Source organism: Gadus chalcogrammus, chromosome 4, assembly GCF_026213295.1.
Source record: "Gadus chalcogrammus isolate NIFS_2021 chromosome 4, NIFS_Gcha_1.0, whole genome shotgun sequence".
Taxonomy (NCBI): domain Eukaryota; kingdom Metazoa; phylum Chordata; class Actinopteri; order Gadiformes; family Gadidae; genus Gadus; species Gadus chalcogrammus.
Genome location: NC_079415.1, coordinates 15,359,177 through 15,371,245, shown reverse-complemented (window position 1 = coordinate 15,371,245; position 12,069 = coordinate 15,359,177). Strand labels below are relative to the sequence as shown.

The following is a 12,069-nucleotide window of genomic DNA, read 5'->3' as shown; positions in this document are numbered from 1 at the left end:
AAATGAATCCACCCAAGTGTGTTGCTATACTACATTACCCATGATTCAATACCACAGGGCCATCCCCTGTGCATCAGTGCAGCCAGACAGACTGCGGTGCAGACATGTCGTGGGCTGTTACATGCACCAGTAAGTCAGACCTTCACGCCAAGACGCGTCCCAACAGTGTGAGGAAAGTGTGTGTGTGTGTGTGTGTGTGTGTGTGTGTGTGTGTGTGTGTGTGTGTGTGTGTGTGTGTGTGTGTGTGTGTGTGTGTGTGCGCCTGTGTATGGTGAGGCATATGTTCAAACACAGTTGCGGACTGCATCCATCAGCCTTTTTCATAGTCCATTTCCTCCCTTGGAATTAAGCCTGATCTATATTGGTATGGTGGTGGTCACCATTTAGCAAGTGAAACAGATCTACAGTTTTCCATGCCAATGCTGAAAGGAGAGGTTCAGCCTTTGTTAAGGAAAAAGTTGAAAATGGGGGGTGGGGAGGGAGGGAGAGATGGGGCCAAGAGAGAGGGAGCCGGGAGAGAAAGAGAGAGGGACAAATGAAGACAGAGACAGACAGAAAGAGGAGATAGGCAAAAGGAAGGAAAATGAGTGGAAGGGACACCCTGAGCTAATGCAGATCCAATGGTATTTTCTGACAGATTGATTGTTCACCGTCTGGCGGGATTTAAAATGACAGCGAGCAAGCTTGTCCAGGTTAGGAAAGCCAGGGACAGGGTATAGAAATACTATGAAAGATTTTCTAATAAGAGGACTAATTGACTGGGCTGATCATGTTACACCAGGTATTGAGCCTAAATGGTGAACCAACTTGAAACATTTAGGTGAAAAATACTTTTCTTCAGATGTTGATCCTCATGCATATTCATGAGCAGCAAATAGCCCTTGCACAGCTGAAATAGAGAGATTATAATTTGATAGCGTTAAGCCCCATCATCCCCATGTGTTTTACACTGGGTCCCCGGTGCTCAAATTCGGTACTGCAGTCTTTTTCCCGTTGCATCCACTCACAGAAATGAATCATGGTAGAGTTTATATTTATGCATATACATCTATTAGATTTTATTTAAATTAAATATTTTTTAAATGTATGTATTGAAATTAATTATAATCTGTGTAATTCTGTCAATTCTAAAATATATTAAATGCAATTACTTAATACATATTAACATGGTTTAAATAATCAAAGCTGTGAAACAAACACGATTCTTTTACTTAAAATGTATGGGATTGGTGCGCATACAATTAAGGCTACCGGTAAGTGAACCGGAACAGGAAATTACATCCTCGTTTTCCACTGGACGCCATCTTCCCAGCTCAGAGCCCTGTTTCAGGTAGCTGGTTTTGAGGCAACCCCGAGTTTGTTCGCTCTGAGTTAGTGGAAACTCTGGGTTTTCTGTTTCAGGTAGCAGGTTCAGGGCAACCGAGAGTTAGTTGCTGCGGCAACATACGCCGTGGGTCTAACCTGCTCGGGAGGTGGTTAGACCTACTCTGAGTTTGTTGTCTATAAGGCTGAAGGCAGCTCTCCGACAGAAGGAAGTGTTAGAAATGGCATGTCCTTTTCTACGAGAGCCTGCGGACGTAGAGGCTGCGATCCTCAGAGGGAATCTCCGTGAGGAACGATTATTAAGACGCCGGCTGGATATAGGCTACTTTCTTTTCCTGATAATATTCTTCACGAGCGCTATCGTTTTTCAGCGCAATCTATCATTTATTTAGACCACCTTCTCAGCCCCCATGTTAACTCTCAAACGCACCGGGGGCATGCTTTAAGTTTAAGTTTTTTTTTTAACGCAATTAACGCATTTGCAGAATGATCCGCCCTGTGCATCCCACCCGCTCTGTACTACAGTCACTTTAACGTTGTGGCTTTCCCATGATCAGAGTAGCTGACTAACCACGGACCTATAACTGCTGCAAGTCAAGAAACGCACATTAAGAATGCAAGGCAGAAAATACCCTGGTACTGCTTTTAACCATATGCTTCTTCTCTACATGCACATGCTCAGCATAATCGTCTGCATTGTTCACTGGAGTAAAACCCTTTGAGTAAACTGTTCAACAAAATAACTTGTCCCACCACAGCCCGTGTTCTAATAAAGACAATCTACTTTTTATGCGGATTTCTTTATTTCCTGAAAGCACAAAAAAAGTCATTCATGTTTTTAGAGCATGGAGCAGTATCCCAGTTTGCACCTCACCCACCTTTAACTTATGTTCCAAAATGTGGATCTCCAAAGCATCCTTTTGCATCTTTTGCCTAAGGTGGTCCATTTCCAAGTCTGCTTTGTGTATTTGCTTTTCTAGATAGATTTTATATAAGTCTTTGACTGGAAGCTATAGGAATGCAAAAGATGAGATTGGATTTCACAGTGCCAAGTAGAGCGTTTCATTATAATTCCAGGGAGAATCTTACAGAGGTAAGCTGTGATTTAGAAGTGGATGGCCTCTCATTGGATTCGATTTCATCCTGTTTGAGAGAAAGAAGATGTCAGTTTTAAATTGTACAACGCTATCATCAACTTTTAGAGGTTATTTTTAAAAGGTGTTAACCTCAATAGGCCTTTCCTCTTCCCTTTCGAATGCCGCAGACAATGTTTCTCCATCATCCTCCTGTAATGACATTAACGGTTGTGTTCAGCAATTACCAAAACATTATTAATATCTGAGGAAGGTGAAGAATTGTTACAATTGCATGGAGGTTGGTGAGGGCATCTGGTTCAAGTGGGGCGATGATGGCATCAGTAACTGGAAGAAGATGATTAGACAGTGAAATTATTACTTGAGCCAGAATATTGCCCCATCTAATTTGCAACGCGCTGGATATTTAATTATTTTGAATAACCAACCTCTTATAAAGGCACTTATATCCTGGGGGGTGGGGGGGGGTCAGAGGAGCTCCCCCCAGGGATGCCCTCAGCCACAGGACCCATACTCTGTTGGCTGAGGCCCATCTCCTCAGCCTCTGTGAGGGCTGCAGAGGTGGACCCCCTCCAGTCTGCCGGAGCTCTGCTTTTTTTCGATTTGCTAACATGGAGGAAAATGTTACCCTGATATTCAGTAAGCGCTATTTTGAAAACATATATATATATAAATAATGCATTTTGCCTAGGAGTAGCCTTCTAATATATCTAAATCCTATTAAATATTGGCAGTGTTGGGGTGGCTGAGAAATGTACTACTTAGATTTCCTGCTTAAATATAGGCCCATCACATGTTGAATATGTTAAATTAGGTAGAGCAGGCAAAACAGCACAATTGATTTGATTTCAATTAAACATTAGTTTACCTGTTTGAACTATATTTTTGTACTTCATCTTCATTTTCTGCCAAGTCCTCTTGGGGCAACTCGGGTTGTTCCTTGCGTAAATTCACACACATACACACACACACACACACACACACACACACACACACACACACACACACACACACACACACACACACACACACACACACACACACACACCACAAATTACATATTGAATAAGTGGAAGATGTTAAACTTTCCTCTTATTTTTATTTTATTTTACTAATTTATTTTACTCACGCATTGTCCTCGTCGGCTATTTCATGCCGAGCTCTCTCACGCTCTCGCTGCCGCGCGGGAGCGTATGCCGTTCTAATGAACGGCATACGTTCATAAGAATTTCCAATTACGTGGGGGAAAAGTAAGTGGATCTACGCTTTTGGTCCATGTTTGATCATGTTATCAGAGATCCATTGATGATGGCTCTTCATAGTCAACAGGCACGCCCTCAACCCAGAGTGAACATTCTCAGAGTTGATTAACCCAACGCTGATCACCTGTTCTGAAACCGAAAACCCAGCGTTGCTTTTCAGCCCTGAACTCTGAGTCAACCAACTCAGAGCGCAGGATTAAACTCAGAGTATGTTAAACCAGCTACCTGAAACAGGCCTCAGGTGTAATGGTGAGTAATCCGAGTCATCCTTTGTATTCTTACATCAATCTGTGTATTATTCGTGCAGTTTTTATCGTATTACATTAATAGCAATTCACTGATGATCAAATCTGCGGAATTCGTGATGACTGTAAGCAGTTTTATCTTGAGGCCTACTAATTTACCTCATGTGCTGGCACTCGCTAGCTAACGTTAGCTAGCAATTCACTAAACTTCGTGCAGTATGCGGAGCATGGATGTATTATTCATCCACGATGTGGAGTAGGAAAAATGATCAATGATTGGCGAATTGAAATATATTTCATTCAAAACTTTTCGGGTATCTCAAATGGCAGGGACACACCGGACGTGGAAGCGAATAGCCGCGAAGCGCCGCCATTTTCCTTTCGGGGCACATATTAACCGATTATGTAGTTCACACCAGAAGCAATCCGGTCTGGTCTAGACCCTCTAAACCCCCGCCGCTGCCGCCTCCCTCGCTCCCCCCCTTCACACAAAATTGTTTAAGATATCAAAGCTAAAAAAAATTGATTCAAAAGGATAAATTCATTGATAACAGAAAATACAAATGGCCTAAAATTTCTGATCTTGTAGAAGGTTGGGTGTGTGGGTTTTTCAGTAGTGCTGTAGATTATACATGCAATTTGAAAACGGATGTTTTTGTAGCCATGTGGAACTTGTTTTTTGGTTGTTAATAACATGCTGTAACTGACTTATTGTTCTTTGTATTCATTCACAGGTGCTGTGTTATGTGGCCATGCAGATTGTGTGACAGTATATTATCTTCAAGGTATGAGTAACACTTCAGACTAAGACATTTCCACCATGCCCGCACATGCAAATATCCCTGTATTTATGTAGAGTGTCCTTGCACATTCACAACCTGGAAGAAACTTTTGACTCACATATATCGAGAACACAGAAAGCTAGAAACAGCAGTTGCTCAGTCAACTACATTAAAATGTCAGACGTGTGGGTGTGAAGAACTTTCAACTGAGAAAGATTACTTTAGTCATACTTATCAACATCTTAGACAGTATGAAAATGTAACTTGTATGTTTGAGGGATGTGCATTTCAGACACATGTATATGGTACTTTTAAGTCACATAAAAATCGTAAACATAATCCCCACAGTCTAACAGATTTTAAGGCAGGTGTAGTTAAGGTCACTGTTCAGTCTGCTAGTCCTGATGATAGGCCCACATCTTCTGCAAACATAGATGATAGTCAGTCAGATGCAGATGTGATGTGATATTGATTATTCAGAGGACCTTCCTGAAGTAGTAGAAAAAAAACTTTCCTCTGTTCTATTGAAATTAGAGAACATTTTTCATGTTCCATCTATAGCAGTAGATGACTTGGTTGAAGAGCTACACTACCTGCTGAGTACAGTGTCTGTGCCGATAACTAGTAGCAGGCTCTCAGATTTTTTCAAAAACAAAGACATTGAGGTTGATGGTGTTGTTGTTAATGAATTAGCTGATTTACTATGTAAATCTAATCCTTTGGTTAATGCACTGGGGAAAGGTGGTGCACTTTCTACAGCGTATAAGAGAAAAGAATAATTAAAAAAAGTGTTTAATGTTGTTGAGCCTGTAGAGTTTGTTCGAGATCAAAAAAATTGCAGGTCCTTTCAATATATCCCATTACTGCGATCGTTGCAGCAGATACTTGATTCTACTGAAGTGTTGAATAGAGTTATTGATACCCACAGAACACAGAGCAGTAACACTGACCAGCCTGAAAACCAGCAGTATCGTTCCATAAGAGATGGTGTGTACTTCAAGGAAAACCTGTTCCTCTCAAGTGATGATTTAAAACTTTGTTTAACCTTATACATTGATGACTTTGAATTGTGTAATCCTTTGGGCACGTCACGGAAGAAGCACAAGTTGTGTAGTGTATATTGGATTCTGAATAACTTGGCACCAGGCTCTCACTCAGCACTCACCTCAATTTATTTGGCAGTTTTGTGTAAGAGTGACGATGTAAAGGCATATGGATATGAAAAAAATTTGGAGCCACTTTTACATGATCTTGTTACACTAGAATAGCATGGTGTGTTCATTCCAAAGCTTGGAGCTTTTGTCAAATGAACAGTGCATAGTGTAATTGCTGATAATTTGGGCGCCCACGGTTTGGCTGGTTTCATAGAGAGCTTTTCTGGGCAATATATTTGCCGATTTTGTACTGCTCAGAAAGTAGAAATACAGTCAAAGGATGTTCATTCAGGTGCTTTTTGTCTACGAACCAAATAAATACATGAAGCACATCTGAAGATTGCACAGGATACTCAAACGAATTGCTTTGGAGTGAAGAGAGCTTGCCCTTTAACTAAACATCTTCAACATTTTTACGTCAGCACAGGCTCCCCCAGATATAGTACACGATTTGTTTGAGGGCATTGTCCCATTTGAACTAGCACTGTGTTTGAGCATTCTGATCTCGAAGAAGTTCTTCAATTTGGATTCTCTTAACACGCGTATACTCAAATTTCCTTATAAGTGGAGTGACAAAAAAAATCGGCCTCACATCATACCACTTGCCTATTCCAGTAGGAAAACGATAGGTGGCAACTCCCATGAAAATTGGTGCCTAATACGTTTCCTTCCATTTCTCATAGGGGACCTTATACCAGAGGGTGAGCTGGCTTGGCAAGTGATACTAGACCTGAAGGAAATCATAGAGTTGGTTGTGGCACCTGTTCACACGCACGGGACCATTGCGTACCTTGATGTCAAAGTGTCTGAGCACAGACACAGGTTGCTTGAGCTTATCCCAGGTGTGACGCTGAAACCTAAACACCATTATATCGAGCATTACTCACACTTGATCAGGTGCTTTGGGCCTCTTGTGGGTGTATGGACTATAAGGTTTGAGGCCAAACACAGTTATTTTTAAACAAGTAGCTCGACACACAAATAATTTCAGGAATATTGCACTTACTCTGGCAAGCAAACACCAGCAATTCATCAGTTATCACTTGCATTCATCCAGTCTCAGTGCATCAAATGTGGAAGTTACAAATGTCTCCATAGTCCCAGTTGATGTTTTGAATGAGGAGGTTGTATTGGCTCTCAGACTGAAGTATCCAGACATCAGTCAAGTGAATCTCACAAAGAATGTCACCACTAAAGGGATCAACTACAGAAATGGGATGTTTTTGGCATGTGGCTTGTGGCCTACACAATCGGATCCAGACGTATGGTGACCCTGAAGAGACACATCGTCATTACAGGTTTGATTTTGATAATTTACAGTGCCGTGTAAAAATCTTCAGTAACAAATTTGGTTTTAGTCCACCACATAAACTTTGTGGGTACCTCTCTGTACTCATGTCTGCTCTCTACTGACCTTCTCACTCTCCTAGTCTCCACTCTCTACTGACCTTCTCACTCTCCTAGTCTCCACTCTCTACTGACCTTCTCACTCTTAGTTTCAACTCTCTACTGACCTTCTCACTCTCCTAGTCTCCACTCTCTACTGACCTTCTCACTCTCCTAGTCTCCTCTTTACTAACTTCCTTTGTTACCCTCCTCGCTGTCCTAGCCTCATCACATCTAGGCAATGACTGTGTCCTGACCATGTATTCTGCCTGAGTGATTGAATATTTGAATAACAAGACTAATACCTGTATCCACCTTAGATTAGCAAAGCAGGATGGCAGCACGAGTAACCTTCAGAGTCCTCTTTGGAGGTGAAGAGGATGCAAGAAAACTCTCCATTGAATCCGGAATACCAAGAACTGTGGAGGACTTGGCTCTTAAAATCAAGACTTTCTTTGAAGTGACTGAGAAGTTCAGACTTCAGTACAAAGACAAAGACATGGATAATCAGTTCATGAATCTCTTGTCAACATCAGAACTTGAAGATAAAGGGACTTTGAAAGTGGTGTACATGCTTTGTGAGACAACCAGGTCCGCTCCACTCACGGAAGATGCCTGCTGCACAATCCCAGGTACTCCTTCCAAAGCCAGCTCTTCATCACAAGAACCAAGTGATTCAGACTCCCACTCCAGCAATGATACCATCGTCTTGTCATCGCCTGAGACCCGGTCCTGCCCCTGGCCTAGACCCTTTGTCGTGCCCCGCTTCTCATCCTGTGCTGAGATTATGCTCCAGAAAGGAAATGATGAGTTCAAGGCACAGGGAACTGTTCTGTGTCCTACGCCAAAAGTACGCTCAGATATCCTTGAAGGCCTAGCTGAGGAAATAATAAAGTACACAGCTTACCCAAGGGATGAGCAATTAGAGGAAGTGGCAAAGGCTCTGATACAGTCACATCCATGTTTACTGGAAAAAGTAACACGAACTGGATACTGTGGCTCGAAGCATTACCTGAAGATAAAAATGATGAACTTCCGCACCAAGCTGAGGTTTGTGTTTTATTTAATGGGTTATTTTTTTGTTGCTGTCCTAAGTACCAAGGCTTATGCTTTATATTTGTGCCAGCAGAGGGTGGAGCAAGATAGTAAATGCCAGTCCGACAGATTAGAAGTCTTGCATTTAAGGTCTTGTGCCACTTTGCACCAGCATAAATGTATGAAAGACATGGCGCTAAGGACAAAAATAAAATGGAGCCCATTGTGTTTAAATTGTGAAGCAATTTTTGATCGTCAGTGAAAGGTGCTGAAAAAATATCATTGTTCTTCTCCTCAGCCGAGCTGGACATCCCGAGGTTGCCATCAACTCTCTGAAAAACAAGCAAAGTGGCCAGCAGTCTCCAGCAGCCAACATCAAGAAGCCCAGGAAGGGAGATGTACATTTCTGTCCGAACATCCCTAGTGGTGAAACAAAACACAGTTTGGAGATGGAAAGGGTGGCTCTACTGATGGAGGTATAATGTGCAATACATATCTTACCTATCCATGATTACACCATGTTCACGGCATGGCCAGTATAAGAGCTTTTCACCCGTCATGTTTTTTGCACTATACTTCCTGTCCAGCTCAGCTCAAGCAGCCCAACAGTTCATTTTGCACAGCACTGGACACTTACGCTGTTTTGTGGTTACTTTGCACAGTTCATTTTTCTTTATCTATTACGCTCAGTTTGGAAAATATTCTTACTCCCTAATCATATTGTTAATATTTCTGTTTCCAATTGTATTGTGTACCATTGCTGAGAGTTTCTAATCATATCTCGTTATACAAGTATCTTTACTGTATAATGACAATGACGTTTCATTCCATTTCAGGTAAAAAAGAAGAAAAGGGATGAGGCCCTCATCAAGGAAAAGATGCAGCGTACATTCTCCCTCAGGAGACAGGAGGTTCTCCAGGAGCCAAAGATTCCAGAGTTTTTCAATAAATGGCCAGCACTCTTTGACGTCATTGAGGCAAGTGTGAATCTGAAGTTTAGTAACTTGTGTATTCAATGTCACACATTGTCACACATGTGGTAATTGGTCTGCACTTCAATAGCGCTTTTGTGCACCCAACAGGGCTCGACAGTGCGACTGTTTTGCTCGCATTTGCGAGTTGATAATTTCCTGTGCGAATAGCAAATTACATTCAGTCGCATCAGTGCGACTCCGACAGAAACTGTAGTACATTCAGTCCTTCCGTGACATAAATATTCTATTTTCTCACACACATTTGCATTGTTTGTCTTTCCTAATTTTGTTAAGGCAAAGAGCCAGTTATAACATTAGAAATTAGCAGGTTTAGGATTAGGCTAAAGTACTTTATTTGTTTCAAAATGACATCTTTACCAAAATTGCTGAATTTTCATTGTGCTGCTAAAAAATGTTGTGTGCTACTACATTTTTCAGCATGGTAGCACAAGTGCTACTTGGAAAAAGCTTAGCGTCGAGCCCAACCCAAACCTAAGTGCTTTACAATGGCTTTCTCTCATTCACCCAGTTAACAATTCAATGGCGGCAGCCAGCTGCTGTGCAGTGCTCTAGCCTTGCTCAAGGACACTTTGACATGTGAACAGTCAGAGCCGGGATTTGAACCACTGACCTTCGGTCTATGATTGACCCCTTTACCAATTGAGCAACAGCTGCCCCTGTTTAAGTCTGTGTCCTGTCTCTGTTGTCTTTTACAGATCAACTTGGAGTTTATGCGGCTGACAACTGTACCACTGACCTCAACATTTTTCAGGGAACTGGACCACCTGACCAGCGACCTGATCAGGGTTTTCAACACTAAAGGGGGAGCTGCAGGGGAAAAAATCGGAGCCATGATGGCAAAGATGGAGAATGTAAGTATTTTTTTGGTCTAACCCAGGGGTGTCAACCTCATACGCCATGGGCCAAAATTAAAAATGTGTACAAGTCAAGGGCCGGACTGGTTGTTTATTGAGAACTTATTGAAATTACATTTTGCTTTAATGGAGTGTAGTGAAACCAGTTGAGTTCAGGATCGTCAAGGAGGGAAATGTTAGTGGCTTGACATGCGTGTTAGTGTGTATCTGACACTGACCAGCATGGAATCATGCAATGTTTGTTTCAGAATCAAGACATCAACGTGAGGCGTGATTGCGTTTTGAGATGTCTCAGCATCTACCTCTGTGAAGACCTGGACACATTGGTCAAAGAATACGTGGTAAGTATGTCATCTTTCTCTCCTTTGTTCCAGATGTAATTAATTTCCCTCTAGGTGCGCCTGATAACATGTGGTGTTCATGAGAATGGGATGGGCATTAGGTCACATTGACCTTGACCACCAGTAGTTCGTCATTGGGTCCAATGGGTTGTTTGTTTTGAGTAAGAAATTCCCTCAAGGCAATGGTGGTAGTGTTGTCACTTGTAGGAAGTAAATCCAAATGGTCCGGAGGGGCCTGAGGTGAAGGGACGGGTCCTGGCACCAATCTGCCAGCAACAATTCTGCCCCAAACAAGAAGGTGAGTACACAGAAACTTGATAGTTCTCATAAAGCAGCAGTTATGTAATTGACACCCGTTTTGGAAATGTTATTTAGTAAGAAATGCCTTTCAGATTATGTTAGTTCGGTTTTAATTCTTGATTCTGATCAGCTTGATTCTCGTGTGTGTGTGTGTGTGTGTGTGTGGGGGGGGTCAACAGGATGCATGTTGTGGACTCTCAGCTTATGAGCTCCAACGCCTGAAGAACATCGGGGCGAGGGAAGCCTTCTTGTTGTCCTTGATGTTATTGCAAGTAAGTGGACATGTTGACTGGAACTCTAACCAACACAAGATTGATCGACTTGTCTCTCTCTCCCCGCCCCCCCTCTCTTTATCCTACCACACTTTGTCTGTCTCCCCCTACTTTCTCTTTTCTGTCTCCCTCCCCCTTTCTGTGTCTGACTATCTCCCTCTGTCTCCCTCTTGTCTCTGTCTCTCCGTCCTTCCTTTTCTCTCTTCCCCTAGGTCTTCTGACTCTTCTCCCTCTCGGTCTGTCTCTCTCTCTCTCTGTCTCCCACACACTTCACACATATAGCTTTATTGTGTGTTACCTCCTATCACAGTGTAACTTCACACATACATAAAGCATGGGATTTTAAAAATGTGTAAAAGTAGGGCGAAATTGTTACTTCTCAATTTTTTTTATCTAGGTTTACAAAGATAATGCAATTCCTGTCTTCATCCTTTACCATACCTTGTATTGTATTTAGGGCTGATATCTGTGGAGATAAATAATGGGATAATATATTGTTTTTTCTTTCAAAAGGCAGCTGAGGATCTGAGGCAGACTATAAAGCCAAAGCCGGATGTGAAGAGGTAAGTCATAAAACAGTGTAGTAGTAAGGATACTTTGTTTTGTTTTGGCTGTTGGGGCTGATTTTATTTAGTAGAATGGGGCATTTGCAAGGGTTGATGGGTTAGGGAAGAGAAGGTCAGTGCCCTATACCACGAAGCTCGCTGAACATACCCAGGCTTTCTTGGGAAAACCTGGCTCGACAGAGCCGCAACTCGCAATCAGAGTTAAATGGTACCACGAAGCTCACTTTAGATTCAATTAGTTGAACCAGGTTTTCCGCTTTAGGTTCAGTGCTCGTTCACGTGAAAGGGGCGTTTTTTGCGTCATTTTTCTCACTTTTACGATAGATCAAGCAGTCTATATGAGTATAAGTGAAAAGATTCTGCATATTGTCTGTAAAATAACTATGCCAAATGCAGAATTGTTCGCCATTAATCCAAATAGAATGATGACGATTTAAAAATGCATAAGCAACGGCCATCC

General features: G+C 42.0%; 2 long non-coding RNA genes across 2 annotated transcripts; one reads left to right on the top strand and one right to left on the bottom strand.

The window, feature by feature from the left end:
* Positions 1 to 2,200: 2,200 nt before the first annotated feature.
* Positions 2,201 to 2,732, bottom strand: LOC130381144 (uncharacterized). Its single transcript, XR_008895338.1, has 3 exons — positions 2,686 to 2,732; positions 2,550 to 2,609; positions 2,201 to 2,466 (listed from the first exon to the last, which is right to left on the bottom strand). It is a non-coding gene; the product is annotated as an uncharacterized LOC130381144 (long non-coding RNA).
* Positions 2,733 to 3,846: 1,114 nt separating this feature from the next.
* On the top strand, positions 3,847 to 8,655 carry LOC130381145 (uncharacterized). The gene is made up of 6 exons (XR_008895339.1): positions 3,847 to 3,928; positions 4,659 to 4,709; positions 6,544 to 6,702; positions 7,058 to 7,158; positions 7,567 to 8,296; positions 8,580 to 8,655. It is a non-coding gene; the product is annotated as an uncharacterized LOC130381145 (long non-coding RNA).
* The last annotated feature ends 3,414 nt before the right edge of the window (positions 8,656 to 12,069 follow it).